Source organism: Chrysochloris asiatica, unplaced genomic scaffold (genome assembly GCF_000296735.1).
Source record: "Chrysochloris asiatica unplaced genomic scaffold, ChrAsi1.0 scaffold00222, whole genome shotgun sequence".
NCBI classification, from domain to species: domain Eukaryota; kingdom Metazoa; phylum Chordata; class Mammalia; order Afrosoricida; family Chrysochloridae; genus Chrysochloris; species Chrysochloris asiatica.
Window position 1 is genome coordinate 1,983,850 of NW_006408740.1, and position 16,189 is coordinate 2,000,038.

Here is a 16,189-nt window from a genome sequence, read left to right on the forward strand (position 1 = left end):
AAAAAAAAAAAAAAAATCTGTAGCCTAATATGAGGTGTCTTTCCCTCCCTACAGCCCTCTCTTTCTCTTTCCTCTGTTAAAAAACAATACAATAGGCAAACAAGAAAAGTTCAAGGCCTGCTTTTGGGCTGAGTAATTGTCGTTCGTTTGGTTTTAAGTGGATACTGTCTCTTTAAATTTCGAGGAGATCTGTGCATATGCGTAGTAGAACCCTCCGAGGGTGGCGCTGGAGTATCTACTAGCTCAGGCACCCTTATAGTTACCAGAATGGATGTACACAGACAGCAAGGTACCAACGATAAGATACCAAAAAAAAAAAGAAAAAAAGAATGTCAACACCTCTATATCTGCGGCTCTGTCAGGTGTCCGTGGCTGCTCTGAGCCTTTCACCACTTGGTTCCACACAAAATGGCAGCTCCTGGAGCAGCTGAGCAACCTGAACCAGGAAGCAATGGATTTCTTCACAAACTCCCCAGCTGTAAGTCTTCCAATCTTCTAAATAATCCTTTATATGTGGTTCAGAGTACCCAGACCTTTCCCTGAGCCTTCTTGGACCTGTATTCTGTGTTGTTCTTGGCAGAGCTCGTTACTACACTTCCACCTGATCCGCCATCTTTTTCCGGAAGTCCCCATTATTGTTTTTGATTTTTCCTGCTGGTCTTTCTTTCAAGAAGTGTCTTCTGTTCTTCTAGCCATTCCAGACTGGTCTGCGTGTCCTTTCAAGTGGAAAGTTTCCACCTCAGAAGATTCTGGATGGAGTTCAGGATTCCACTGATGGTTTTATGCAATGCAGAGGCTCCACAGGAAGCTCCATTTTAGGTATTCCAATCTGTTATAAAGGCGTTTTGGTAGCTTAGTGGTTATGAGTTGGGCTGCCAACCTCAAGGTCAGCATTTCTAAACTACTAATGGATCCGCGGGAGAAAGATGAGGTGTTCTGCTCCTGTAAAGATTTACAGCCTCAGAAGCCCTGTGTAGGATCACTATGAGTCGGAACTGACTCCACGGTATTTAACAACAACAATAACAATCAGTTATAGGGCTTACAAGCTTTCTATTGTGATGTTTCTGGCTATTCCTTTCTCTTCTCCTCAAGTGTCTATTTTACAATAGTAGGCAAGGGAAACCAAGATTCAAAAGATAGCTACCTTTGCTTATTTTTAATTGGGTTATTTGTGTTATAGTTATTGAGTTGTACAGATTCTTTACATTGTATAAAGTTGTAACAATTTTATTACGCATGGTACCCAGTGCCTCGGTTTCCTCAACTGCAATACTTGTCTCATGAAATAGTACATGTAAAACACGTGGAATAGTTAGTTCATAGCTCTGGTAAGTGTTCAACATGTGTCATATCATTTATCTGGGTTTATCATCTTTTTAATTCAATTCTTCTTTCTGACCACTCTAGTTTTTGTTTGTTTTTCAAAGTTTTTATTGTGAATGAGTGAAATTTTACAGAGCAGATCATCAGTTTTACATTCAACAAATCATATACTTCATTTCATAGCAATGATTGCAATCCCCTCCATGTAACAGCATTTATCCCACTTCTTCTCTGTGATTCTTGTTTCCATCTCTCCTCCTTTCCTAAATGACCACTCTGTTGGATAATTACGAGCTAGAAAGGTGAACAACCTATATGTTCAGAGTGGACAATATTTAATATTTACTCTCATTTGTCTGGAAGAGAGTCCTGGTGTGGTGCTGTAGGATAAGCACTGGACTGAAAGGTTGTTTGAACCACAAGGTTGTCAGTTCAAACTCACTAGCTGTTTCTTGGAAAGCTTATTTAGTGTCACTATGAGTCAAAACTTAACAACAGAAGCAGGTCTGGTACTTAGTGTTCATCATTATATAGCTCTGGTGATTTGGTTGTAGCAGTCTACCTGGGAGTAGTTGGGAACTGGAGAACTTGTTTCAAACTAAAATAAATTCGTGTGTATTGCAGGAAAAGTCTATTTGTAGTAGGAAAATTTGTTTAGGATAAGCTAAAATAGTAAGTTGACTAGACAGTAAGAGAATTGGTCATTTTTGTGGTTGGCTAGTTGAAGGTCATTTTGACTACTTGAAGGTCATTTAAATGTGTATATGTACATGACACAGGCCCACCCAAGGAGGAAATACAAGGGATCTTCAAACAGTTCATAGACAAATTCCATTTTTTTCCCCATGAGTTTTTTGAGCTCCCCTGTGCTATTTTTTTCCCCACTTTACACTTACATATTTATTCAACAAATTCTATTAAAATAGTTTAAAAACATTGGGAACTTGTTGTGTTGTTATTGTTGTTAGTTGCCGTCAAGTTGGTTCCAACTCATAGCAACCTTTGCACAACCGAATGAAACACTGCCCTATCCTGCCCCGTCCTCATAATTATTGTTACCCATTTTTGCTGGTATCACATTGCTGCTTGGTGACACTCTTTTTTGCTGCTGCCAAATTGCTGCTCCCATTGTGTAAATTCATCTCGTTGGAGATCTTCCTTCTTTTTCACTGACCCTCCACTTGACTAAGCATGGTGTCCTTCTCCGGGGACTGGTCCCTCCTGATAATATATCTGAAGTATGAGAGATGAAGTTTCGTCATCTTGACTTCTAAGAAGTATTCTGGCTATACATCTTCCAACACAGATGTCTTTGTTCTTCTAGAAGTCCATGGTTCTTTTAATATTCTTCTCCAACACCGTAACTCAAATGAATCGGTTCTTTTATGGTCTTCGTTCCTTTTTATGAGTGCATATGAAAGATCACTTCATTACAAAAGTCTGCATTTTCAGCTGTGCACAACTGCAACTTTACATAAATGCCACAGATGCAGAATATGGTTTTCTTGCTGAAAAACCTATTTAAAAGAGGGTGGAGATAAAGGAACTCTGGTAGCGTAGTGGTTACGATTCGGGCTGCGAACCTTAAGGATTCGGGCTGCGAACCTTAAGGCCAGCAGTTCAAAACTACCAGCTGCTCCACGGGAGAAAGATGAGGCGTTCTGCTCCCTTAAAGATTTACAGCCTCAGAAACCCTGTACAGGGTCGCTATGGGTCGGAACCGACTCGACGGCACTTAGCAACAGGAGAGAAATGCATAAGAAACTCAGTCCAGTGGGAAAATGCAGAACATGCATCATTGGTGTTTTAAGAGTCAGAATTGGACAAGGCCTGCCCTGTCATAGGAAGAGCTAAAGGAATTACATAAAAACGAAGGTGGGCTTATTATTATGGTGTTGGAGAAGAATATTGAAAGTACCATGGAATACCAGAAGAACAAACCTGTATTGGAAGAAGTACAGCCAGAATGCTTCTTAGAAGCCAACCTGGCGAGACTTATCTCTCATACTTTGGACATGTTACTGGTAGGGACCTATAGGATCCTGGAGATGGACATTATGCTTGGTAAAGTAGAGGGTCAGCAAAAAAGAGGAAGACCTCCACCGAGATGGATTGGCACAGTGGCAGCATCAGTGGGCTCATGTATAACCAGAATTATGAGGGTAGTGTAGGATCGAGAAGTGTTTTGTTCTGTTGTGGATTGGGTCGTGATGAATTTGAAATGACTCGATGGCACCTAACAGTAACAACAACAATAATGACAAAAGGCAGCTTGCTAACCCTAACATCGGGACTGGTCAGTTTTGCCATCTCGCTAAGTGAAATGAGCCATCCTGACTACCACCAAAAAGAAGAGACAGGAGTAGAGCATGTCCTTTGACCTGGAGTACTTGTTCTGGGAACCTCCTTGTTCCAGAGGCAGAAAACTGTAACACCAGAGAGGGTAAGAATCAGTGGCAGCAGAGGCAGCACAACCAGGAGAATAGTTGAGAAAGTACAGTGGCTTCCCAGACCATAGAAAAAGAAAGTTGAGCACCTGTGGATGGAGGCTTGCTGGTAGAGTGGAGTACTACCAGGCACTTGACAGACCTATATTCCCCAACACACAGAGTGAGAAAGCTGGGGTGCCTCTGGACACTTATTGCCAAAGCTAAAGAGGCACTGCTTATGTTGATGAACTTAAGATTCAATAAAAACATGCACATTGTTTAACTTTTAGTTGCTTTGAGTAGCTTAGTAAGTACTTAGTACACTTAGTATTTAGTATAGTACCTTTTTCTAACTTAGTACAGTGCTATGCTCAATAATTGGGATGGAAGGTGTCTTCAGTTTTACCCTTTTAAGTTTGTTTATCTCTTCCTGTACGTAGACCAAGAGACAGTTCCAACAGAACAAGGGGTCACTGAATGGTTTAAAATCAGAAAAGGTGTGTAGCAGGTTTGTATTCTTTCACCATACTTAATCTATCTGTGTTCTGAGCAAGTAATCAGAGAAACTGGATGATACAAAGAAAAATGGGCCATCAGGATTTGAGGTTATGTGCAGATGATATAACCTTGCTTCTTGAAAGCGAAGATGACTTAAAATACTTACTGATTGAGATCAAAGACCACAGCCTTCCGTATAGGTTGCTTTTCAATGTAAAGAAATAAAAATCCTCACAACTGGACCAGCCAATAACATCATGATAAATGCAGAAAAGATTGACGTTGTATAAGGTTTCATTTTGCTTGGATCTACTATCAACACTAATGCAGAACATCTCGTTGTGCTCAGGGTCACTATGAAGTTGAAATTGGGTCCATGGCACCTAACGATAACAAAAGCTTCACATTGTAAAGGTTGCCCGTTGCTTTTGTGTTCTATGATTTTAAAAAAATAAAGCAATATGTTTAGTGAGTCTGGTTATATTTTGATTATATTATGCCAAATTTACCATATGACAGTGTTTTTCTTAATGGAGTTACGCATTGCATTACCCGTTGCCTACAAGTTCTCTCTTTTTTTTTTTAAGCTTTTATTGTGAATTGAGTCATAGCTTACATGGGAGAACTGGTTTTGCACTCAATCAATTGTATTTTCTTTCATTGCAATAAATATAATCCCCTCCATGTGTCATTGGTTAACAGTACTTGTCTGTATCCCCCCACCCCTTTTTTTGATATACACAAAAACACACAGGAATATGTAATCGTTTGAACAACCAAAGGGCACATTTTGCAAGCCAGCTTCCTGCCCACCAGCACACAACCTTTCTCATTCTATGAGTCTAGAGTCCTCATTTGTTCTACCTCTCTTTGTCATCACTTCTGCTTCCTTCTCTGGTGTTGCTGCTTCCCTGGTTAGGATCCCAAGTTCTGCTCATGCTCTTCTCTCTCTTGATGGTCCTAGGGTCCTCTGTTTCTGAAATGTAAAATTAACTACTCTCCCTTTTTTATTACACTTCTACCTTTACAGTTGTGACTATCACAATTAGTCATGATAACAATTACTCATTATTGAATCGAAAGAATCCTATCCCCATCTCCTTTCACCAGATCCATATAGACAAGAAGAAAACTATTCAATGGAGATTATACCTTCTCCCACTCCTTCTGAAACTAAATTCCCTCTTAAAAACTTGTAAGTCAGCCACTTTGTGCCTTTATAGCCCCCACCCCCACCCCACTTTAGTTAGCCAGTGTCTAAGTTGCCTGTGCCTATCAACTCTGTGCATTGAGGGAATAGGTTTGATCCTTGATGTGAAGACTCCTTCCCTCTTGATTGGTATTTTAAGCTACTACAGCCATAAGTAAGGAGCTCTGGTAGCGTAGTGGTTAAGAACCAGTCTGCAAACTGCAAGGTCAGCAGTTCAAAAGTACCAGCTGTTCCACAGGAGAAAGATGAGGCGCTCTGCTTCCATAAAGATTTATAGCCTCGGAAACCCTGTTGCTATGAGTTGGAACCGACTCCATGGCACACAGCCACCACCACCACATCCATAAGTAAACATCAAATTCATCAAATCATAGCAATTTACACTTGGTTCCTGTATCAAATTTCTTTATCTTCCTCTAGTCAAGTTCTGATCATCAAGCCATCCAAGCTAGGTCAAATGGGTACTACTATCTACAAGGTTGGACATTCTTGTGCACCTCCCCCCAATTTCATATCAGTTAGATGCTTCACTCTCAGCTCTAGACACTAGTTAGGCCAGTGTCCATAGGCTCAAGAGTTCCCAAGTCTCCCCAAACTTCGGACCAACCAGCCCTTCTTCTCTTTCTCATCTCAAGGTCAATAGGAGTCTATGGAACGTGGTCGAACTCAGCCGTGTCTTCATTACTGCCTTTCCCCCACTTCCACTCACAAGTAGACCAATGTGGTCACCAGCAAGCTTTCAGGCCTGCTTGTGTGTGTTCCCTTTGAGTTTCAGTCTTGGTAGGGGGTTTGCCTTAAAGAGATTAATGGCTTGCCTTGATCGCTCCCAGTTAAACAGCTTGCTTGTTCTTGTAATAGCCAAATAGTCTCTTTTTAATTTTTTGTGTATGCTGATTTTTCTTTCAGGAAGTATCTTCTGTTCCTCTAGCCACTCCAGGTTGGTCTGCATGTCCTTTCAAGTGGAAATGTCCCACCTCAGAAGGTTCTGGATGGGGCTCAAGATTCCACCTATAGCTCTGTATTCTACAAAAGCTCAAGTTCTCAAGTTTTTGAACAATACAGTAATAAGGCAAAAGGGGAAATCTTTTTCAGTCTTACTCCTTTGGGATTTTAGTTTTGCTCAGTTTTCCACCAAGGCATTTTGGGTCTTAAGACATGATCCTAGAGAAAACAGATGCCCAACTTGCTGCACCTACTTTTTCCCTAAAGACATTTCTTGGTTCTTGGGGTAGGGCAAGAGACTGTGAAGTGGTCAGGGGATTGCTAAGAGGATCTGGGGAGGTAGAAAACTTTAGAGTTCAAGGCTGCAAAGGAAGCCAGAATTGAAAGGGTCAAGATTTCAGAGATGAAGAAGGTATGAGAAGAACACTTGACATCCAACCCTGGTTTTCCCCTTCAGGCATTTAATGACTGCTGGTCCAGAGACCAAGAAATTAATCACTAAGGTAGCTGAAAAGCAGAGTGGAGTTTGCAGTCCAAGCTGCTGGGGAGACAAGAACTATATAATATAGTTTAGGATTTGTAAAGGAAGGAGGGGATCCTCAGGATCTCAGTTACAACTCCTGGAATGTCAAATGTAGGAGTTTCTATCTTACAGAAACTGTAGCCTGGAGTCAACTCAGCTGAATTGAGGTTCTCTGCCTTCTGCAGTAAGAACCCTGATTGTGCTGTGGGCTAGGCATTGGGTTACTAACCTCAAGGTTGGCAGCTCAAACCCACCTGTCACTCTGAAGTAGAAAGATGAGGCTGTCCACTCCTGTAATGATTTGCAGTCTTGGAAAGAAACCCTATTGAGGCTGCTGTTAGTCGGAATCAGTGATGGCAGTGGGTGGGCCTTCAGCAGACTACCTTGGGAGAAGCTGCTATGAGCTTTTTGGAGTGCTGGTGGTATTCTACTTCTTGATTCAGATGCATTTACTTTGTGAACTTCTATGGCACTCTCACCAATGATACTGGAGGGCAACTTTTCCTCTGTTGCTTTGAGATTTCAACCAAAAATCTTGTGAGAGTAAAATAGAGAATGCCCTGATGGTTTCTCTTTGAAATTGCCTTCACATTTCACCAGCCAATAGCTGTTCTTTGTTAGAAGGCAAAGGCAAACATCAAGGGGTATAATTCTTTAGAACTGGTACCTAATGCTGATTCCTTTTGAACTCCCAAAGATTTTAATGTAGAATTGGCAGCCCCAGGCCCCCAGCAGGTCTCTTAGCTTAGGTTTTTATTTTCTTTAAGTGAATGGTAAAAGTTCCTTTGAAGGACCTGGTGGGGGTTCTAATGTGTTGCCAACAAACTACCAAATGGGATGGGAGGACCAATCAGTTGATTTTTTTGGTACATGAAAAGTTTTTATCTGAACAAGGAAAAATAAGTCCTCATTTCTTGGGTTAACATGGAGATGGATATGCTGTGTGTCTCATTGAGACTTGAAGGAGTGCTGAAATGCTGACTGGAACCGACCTATTCTTTTATAGAAGAAAACCCATAGGTGACTGTCTGAAGCACTTTGTGCACAAGAAAAATGTGCAAAAAAAAAAAAAAAAGGATTCTTTGCCTGGTGTGAATATTTCTGCCTGAGAAATTGAAGGGTGAAGTGACAAATAAATGGAGAGTGACCAGAAGGCCAACATGACTATTTCAGACCTGTCCAGCATGCTTGCTTCCCATCCTTTCTTTTGTCTTCTATGTTACCTAATCAACTTTAAAACAAAACAAAAAACCTGACTCAATTGTCTTCTCTTCTGTTCAAAAACAAATTAGGAAAATTCCTTTAGAATACTTGTTATTGTTTTGTTAAGTGCCTTCCAGTCAGTTCCACTCATAGTGACCTGGTATAGGGTTTCCAAGGAGTGGCTGGGGAGTTTGAACTGCCACCTGGTGCTTAGCAGTCCAGTGCTGACCCTACAGCATTACATCAGGACTCAAACAAATCAGTTTCATAATTTAAAAAAGTTTAATTTACATTCAAATTTGTCTGCTATGAATGATTTACTTGTCTGGTTTTTGAAGGTTTTTCTGGAGATTCTTTTTTTCCTTTTCTTCCTAATGGCATAAAACTTTGTTACTTGGCAGAGTTTATCTGTTATCTTGAACATATCATTGTTTGCTTAATTGTATAGAGTTTCAGAGGAGCAGTTGGTGGGTTAGTAGTTCAGTGCATGTCTTACAAAGTTAAATGGGAAACACTTCAGTAGAAATACTGGAGGACCCCATGTTTATCACTTTTCATTATTGCCACTTACATCGAAACATTTTCAAATCTATAATCATGTCATTACAAAGAAGTTTTTGGAATCTTGATACTGCAAAATGGTGGCTTTGCTGCCTGGTGCACGAATAGCCAATTACTCAGAGACCTGGGGTATGGTAAAGCAAGCAAGACTTAATGTGTATCTGATCTATAGGAGGTAGAGGAATTGGGTGTTGTCCAAAGACTGCCTCCCTAAGGAGAAAGGGGAAGAGGATTTATAAGGATTTGGGGCATGGGGTGAAGATCTGAGGACCTCAGGAACTTCTTCATTCTGCTTATCTCAAGTTGTGCTGGTCCCTCAGGGAAACTTCAAGAACTTCTTTATTCCTATAATAGCCTTCTGGGTGGGTGTTGACTACTGATTAGCATAAGGAAAGTTAGGACCAAGGCTAGCACTAATGACATCTTTCCTTACTAGATGGAGTCACTTCAGCCAGATGAGGCGTCCGTCTGACCAAGTCTTTTGTATTGTTTTTGTTTATCAAAAGCCTTTTAAGCAACTTAGACATTGGCTACCTAAAATGTTGTTGTTAGGTGCCATCAAGTCTGTACCAACTCATAGCAACCCAATGCACAGCAGAACAAAACACTGCCCAATCCTTTGGCTAACTTCACTACTGTTGCCACGAAAAGTCCAACGATGTTACCACGAAAAGTCCAACGATGCTGCCACTTAACCAATCCATCTCATTAGGGGTCTTCCTCTTTTTCTCTGACCCCTGCACCTTAACAAACATGATATCCTTCTTCAGTGACTGGTCCCTCCTGACAATATGTCCAAAGTATGAGAGATGAAGTTTGGCTAACTTGGCCTCCAAGGAGCACTCTGGCTGCACTTCTTCCAACACAGATCTGTTGGTTCTTTTGGCAGCCCATGGCACTTTCAGTATTCTCCTCCAACATCATAACTCAAAAGCATTGATTCTACGGTCTTCCTTATTCATTGTCCTGCTTTCGCGTGCATATGAGGTTACTGAAAATACGATGGCTTGGGTCAGGCACACCTTAGTCGTCAAGCTGACATCTTTGCTTTTCAACACTTTAAAAGATCTTGTGCAGCAGATCTGCTAATGCAATATGTCCTTTGATTTCTTGACTGCTGCTTTCTTGAGTGTTGATGGTTGATCCAAGAAGAATAAAGTCCTTGACAACTTCAGTCTTTTCTCCTTTGATAAGAATGTTGTTTATTGATCCAGTGTAAGGATTTTTGTTTTCTTTACATTGAGATGTAATCCATACCGAAGGCTGTGCTCTTTGATCTTCATCAGTAAATATTTTAAGTCCTCTTCACTTTCAGCAAGCAAGGTTGTATCATCTGCATATTGCAGGTTGTTAATGAATCTTCCTCCAATCCTGATGCCACATTTTTCTTCAAATAATCCAGCTTCTCGGATTATTTGTTCAGCATACAGGTTGAATGAATAAGTATGGTGAAAGAATACAACCTTGTCGCACACCTTTGTTAATTTTAAACCATTCAGTGTCCCCATGTTCTGTTTGAACAACTGCCTATTGGTCTAGGTACAGATTCCTCATGAGCATAATTAAGTGTTCTGGAATACTCATACATCTCAATGTTGTCCATAGCTTGTCATGATCCACACAATCAAAAACCTTTGCATAGTCAATAAAGCACAGGTAAACATCTTTCTGATATTCTGTGCTTTCGGCCAAGATCCATCGGACATCAGCAATGATATCCCTCGTACTGTGGCCTCTTCTGAATCCGGCTTGAACTTCTGGAAGTTCTCTGTTAATGTATGCTTGCAGCCGTTTCTCTTATTACCTTTAGTAAAACTTTACTCAGATGAAATATCAAAGAGATTGTCCAATGATTTCTGCATTCCGTTGGGTCGCCTCTCATAGAAGAGGAATGGTGTTGCATTCATTGTAAAAAAACGAACCTAAAATGAGTGGGCAATAAATGCAGGAAATGACTGGTTTAAAAGAGGGAGTTTAAGAGTGTGTTTGGGGTGGCTTAGAGTCCCCACTGAAAATTTTTCATCTTGTATAGATGGGTCTGGTGAAAAGAGAAGGGGTTAAGATTCTTATAATTCAAAAGTGAGTAATTGTTATCATGACTAATTGCATCTGTCACAACCGTAAAGGTAGACATTTTATCATTAAAAAGGGGAGAGTAGTTAATCTTACAGTCCAGGAACAGAGAACTCTAGGACCATCAAGGGAGAAGAGCACAAGCAGAATGTGGGACCCTCTGGTAGCATAGTGGTTATGAATTGGGCTGTGAACTGCAAGGTTAGCAGTTCGAAACTACCAGCTGTTTTATGGGAGAAAGATGAGGCTTTCTGCTCCTGTAAAGATTTACAGCCTCGGAAACCCTGTACAGGGTCACTGTGAGTCGAAACCGACTCCATGGCACATAACAACAACAACATCCAGAGAAACAGTGACACCAGAGATGGTGGCAGAGATGAGAACATGGAGAAGGAGAGCAGCTGAGGACTCTAGATTCATGGAGAGAGAGGGACTGAGAGCTGGTGGCCAGGAGGCAGGCTTGTAGAATGTGCCCTTTGGTTGGTTCTTTAAATGATTACATACTTGTGAGTGTTTTTGTGTACATCCAAAAAAAGCAGAGGGAACAGAAGCAAAATATTGAATGATGATGCATGGAGGAGATTGTAACCATTGCAATGAAATAATGAGTGTAAAACCGATGAATGTTCTCCCATGTAAATTATCATTCAATTCACAATAAAAACTTAAAAAGCCTTTATGAAAGCCTAGTTTCCCTATTTGCTTTCTCAGAAACCCTTTTTAGTTCCCTATGCGTATTTCTCCTAACTCAGCTCAGGAGTGTCTCTTGTTTGTTCTTTGCTTCCTAGTGGATTAAACAGGCTTTCTTTTAGAGGGCCTGTGGGCTGGTGGCTGTGTGCTGGTGGCCAGGGGGCAGGGCAGGTTTACCCTTTGGTTGTTTGATGATGCATGCAGGGGATTGTATTCATTGCAGTAAAAGGAAATACATAGGATGAATGTAAAGATAGTGTTCTCCCATGTGAACTAACACATAATTAACAATAAAAACTTGAAAAACAAAAAAAGTAGTAACTGAGTTGTAGAAATACATCTAGGCTTTGTTCTAGCATTGTCTAATCACCGACATTGTAACAGATGGTTCCCTAAACTTTCATTTCAATTAATTTGTGAGCAAATAAGCTTTTTAATTTTTATTGCTTAGAGAATCAAATAGTCATAAATATGAATAACAGTATGTAAATAACTTGTTAAGGAGGCATACGAAGTGTCATTAATCAATTTAAAATCAGCCTTTGGAATTTTATGCATAGCTAAGGTCTGTCCTGGTGTGGCACTGTAGGGTAAGTACTGGACCACAATGTCAGTTTGAACCGCAAGCCTGTTTTGAACTAAAAACTTGGTAGTTGCTCTTCAGAAACCCTATACAGGGTCCCTGTGAGTTAGAACGGACTGAATGGCACTTAATAACAATAAAGATTGTGGACCACACAAAATTGTCAACCTAAAAATTATCCTGCTGTATTTAGTCAAATGTTTAATGAACTCACCCCTAATGGTTACGGTCAGCCTGCGAACCCAAGGTCAACAATTCAAAACTAACAGCTGTTCCACGGGAGAGAGATGAGACTTTCTGCTCTCGTAAAGATTTACAGCCTCAGAAACCCTGTACAGGGTTGCTATGAGTCGGAACTGTCTCCACGGCACAGAACAACAACAATGTGATGACTGGAGTCGTGGTGTGGCACTGTGGGTTAATGCGCTGGACTGCAAGGTTGGTTTGAACTGCAAAGTCAGTGATTTAAGCTCACCAGCCACTCCTCAGAAATCCTATACAGGGTTGCTATGGGTCAAAACCGACTCAATAACAAATGTGATGACTGGAACTACAGTTACCATGGCACTGGCCACACCAAATATTCCAGGGCCAGATGTTCCTTATTGCTGTGCTGGAAGAACAATCAGACAAAAGAATTTAAAAAATCTGAAGAATGCCCAAGAGTTATGTGGGACACCATGGAAAGGAACAATTCACCAGTTATTAGAATTCCAGAACAGGCAGAGATGATAAAAAGTGCAGAGAGAATTGTTGAAAAGTTGTTGGAAGAAAACTTCCCATACATCATGAAAGATGAGAAGATAAGCATTCAGGAAGCTGAATGAATCCCAAACAAGAGAGATCCCAAAGAATCCTGAGAGCAGCTTTAGAAAAACAAAAAGTTATGTACAGCAGAGAAGCAATAAGACTGAGCCCTGATTTTACAGCAGAAACCATGCAGGCAAGAAGGCAATGGGATGACATATACAAAATTCTGAAAGAAAAACATTGCCAGCCATGTAGTGCTATAGAATAAGCACTGGACCACAAGGTCAATTTGAACCACAAGGTCAGTGGTTCATACTTACCAGTTGTTCCTCAGAACCCCTATATGTAGTCACTGTGAGTCGGAACAGGCTCAACGGCACTCAACAACAACAAGAATTATATGTCCTTCAAATATGACAGCGAAATTAGGACATTTCCTGATAAACAGAAATTAAAGGAATTGTAATGACCAGAACAATTTTACAAAAGAACTAAAGACACTCACTCACTCATCTCTGCCAAGAAATTTGGAAGACAACTATCTGGCCAGCTGATTGGAAGAGATCCGTATTTGTGGCCATTCCAAAGAGAGGTGACCCAACGGAATGTGGAAATCATTGGACAGTATTTTTGAATACTCATGTGAGTATTGATATTTCATGCGAGTAATATTTATTAAAGGTAATACAGAAACGGCTGCAAGCATACATTGACAGAGAACTTCCAGAGGTTCAAGCCGGATTCAGAAGAGGTCGTGGAATGAGGGATATCATTGCTGATGTCCGATGGATTTTGGCTGAAAGCAGAGAATATCAGAAAGGTGTTTACCTATGCTTTATTGACTTTGCACAGGCTTTCGATTGTATGGATCATGACAAGCTATGGACAACATTAAAAAGTATGAGTAGTCAGGAACACTTAATTGTGCTCCTGGGAAATCTGTTACTGTACCACGAGGCAGTAGTTTGAACAGAACATGGGAACACTGAATGGTTTAAAATTAAGAAAGGTGTGCGACAAGGTTGTATTCTTTCACCATACTTATTCAACCAGTATGCTGAGCAAATAATCTGAGAAGCTGGGTTCTATGAAGAAAATGCGGCATCAGGATTGGAGGAAGACTCATCAACAACCTGTGATATGCAGATGATACAACCTTGCTTGCTAAAAGTGAAGAGGACTTAAAACATTTACTGATGAAGATCAAAGAGCACAGCCTTCAGTATGGATTACATCTCAAAGTAAAGAAAATAAAAATCCTCACCACTGGACCAATAAACAACATTCTTATCAACGGAGAAAAGATTGAAGTTGTCAAGGACTTCATTCTTCTTGTATCAACTGTGAACACTCATGGAAGCAGCAGTCAGGAAATCAAATGATGTATTGCATTAGGCAAATCTGCTGCACAAGACCTTTAAAGTGTTAAAAAGCAAATATGTCAGCTTGAGGACTAAGGTACGCCTGACCCAAGCCATGCTATTTTCAGTAACCTTATATACATGTGAAAGCTGGACAGTGTATAAGGAAGACAGTAGAAAAATTGATGCTTTTGAGTTATGGTTTTAGAGGAGAATATTGAAAGTGCCATGGGCTGCCCATAGAACCAACAGATCTGTGTTGGAAGAAGTGCAGTCAGAGTGCTCCTTGGAGGCCAAGATGGCCAAATTTCATCTCTCATACTTTGGACATATTGTCAGGAGGGATCAGTCGCTGGAGAAGGATATCATGTTTGGTAAGGTGGAGAGTCAGAAAAAGAGGAAGACCCCCAGTGAGATGGATTGTTCCAGGACCCTGCAGTATTTCATTCAGTTGTGCATAAGGTCGCTATGAGTCACTACTTAATGGGACAACAACAACAACATGGACTGCTAGAAGAGCAATTACATCTATGTTGGAAGAAGTATGGCCTGAATAAAGCCAGGATGGCAAGACTTCTTCTCTCATAATTTAGACATATATTCAGAAGGGACCAGTCCCTGGAGAAGGACATCATCCTAGGTAAAATGGAGGATCAGCAAAAAAGAGGAAGATCCTCCAACAAGCTGGACTGGCACAATGGCAGCATCAATAGGCTCAAGCTTAACAGTCATTGTGAGGCTAGTACTGGAGCCGGCAGTGTTTTGTTATGTTGTACATAAGGTTGCTGTGAGGTGAAAATGACTCAGTGGCACCTAACAACAGCAATGATGTAATTATGGGTCACATTTCATTCTTCTGAAATTGGCTTTCCAGTTTTGTCAGCCCATTTTGTTAAAGAGACTTTCTCTTACTCATCTAATGTGTTTTGACCCTTTGTCAAAGATCAACTGAATGTACGTGAAAGGATTTATTTCTGGGTTCTCAATTCTGTTCATTGGTATGAGGGTTATTCTCAGTTCATAAATGTATTCAGGAGTTTCAAAAAAAAAAAAAAAAAGATACAAAGGATATTGTATGGACTGAAAACCAACAACAGATGACAATTGCCTGAGATTACCATACATGACATCACCTAGATCTCAATCCAGATCTAGAAGTATTTAAAGTAAAACACACCTAAAAGACTGAAAATAGGGAGCCAGAGATATCAATTTATAATGAAGTCAATTATGAAGCAAAAAGAGGGAGTAGTGTATATACAGAACTTCCAAATGGCAAGGAAGTCAAGTAGATTTCAAGATAAAACAAATTGTTTTAAATTGGAAAAAAATTAATAAATTATAGGATAGCCTCAAAGAATATTAATACACCTACATATCAAAATTAAAAAAAGAGGAAAACCAGAAAAATGTAGTAAACATTAACACGACAGAAATGAAGAAAATGAAAACAAAACTGACAAACAAAAATGAACTTAGTGCAGAGAATTATGTGGAACAAAGAAAAGCAGCAAAAACAACAACAAGTAAACACAGCACAATGACTACAATAAATTCATACCTATTGATAATTACACTGAATGTAAATGGATTAAATGTACCAGTTAAGAGACAGAGCAGAATGGATTAAAAAAGAAAAAAAAAGAAAACAAAACAGAATCCTTCAATGTGCTGTCTACAAGAGACACATCATAAAAATAGAGGCAGCGTAAACCTCATATAAGGAACTCCGTAGCGTAGTGTTTACGAATTGGGCTGCTAACCTCAAGATCAGCAGTTCGAAGTTACCAGCGGTTCTGCAGGAGAAAGATGAGGTGTAGTGCTCCTGTAAAGATTTACAGCCTCGGAAACCCTGTGCAGGTTCACTATGAGTCGGAATCGACTCCATGGTACTTAACAATAACAACAAACTTCATTTGCATGTGAAAGTTGGACAGTAAGTAAGGAAGACCGTAGAAGAATTGATGCTTTTGAGGTATGGTGTTGGAGGAGAATATAGAAAGTACCATGGGCTGCCCATAGAACCAACAGATCTGTGTT

The 16,189-nt window shown here is 40.2% G+C and overlaps 1 pseudogene; it reads right to left on the minus strand.

Annotated features, from left to right (window-relative positions):
• LOC102831674 overlaps positions 1 to 2,468 on the minus strand; it is a 29,411-nt pseudogene extending 26,943 nt beyond the window's left edge.
• Positions 2,469 to 16,189: the final 13,721 nt, after the last annotated feature.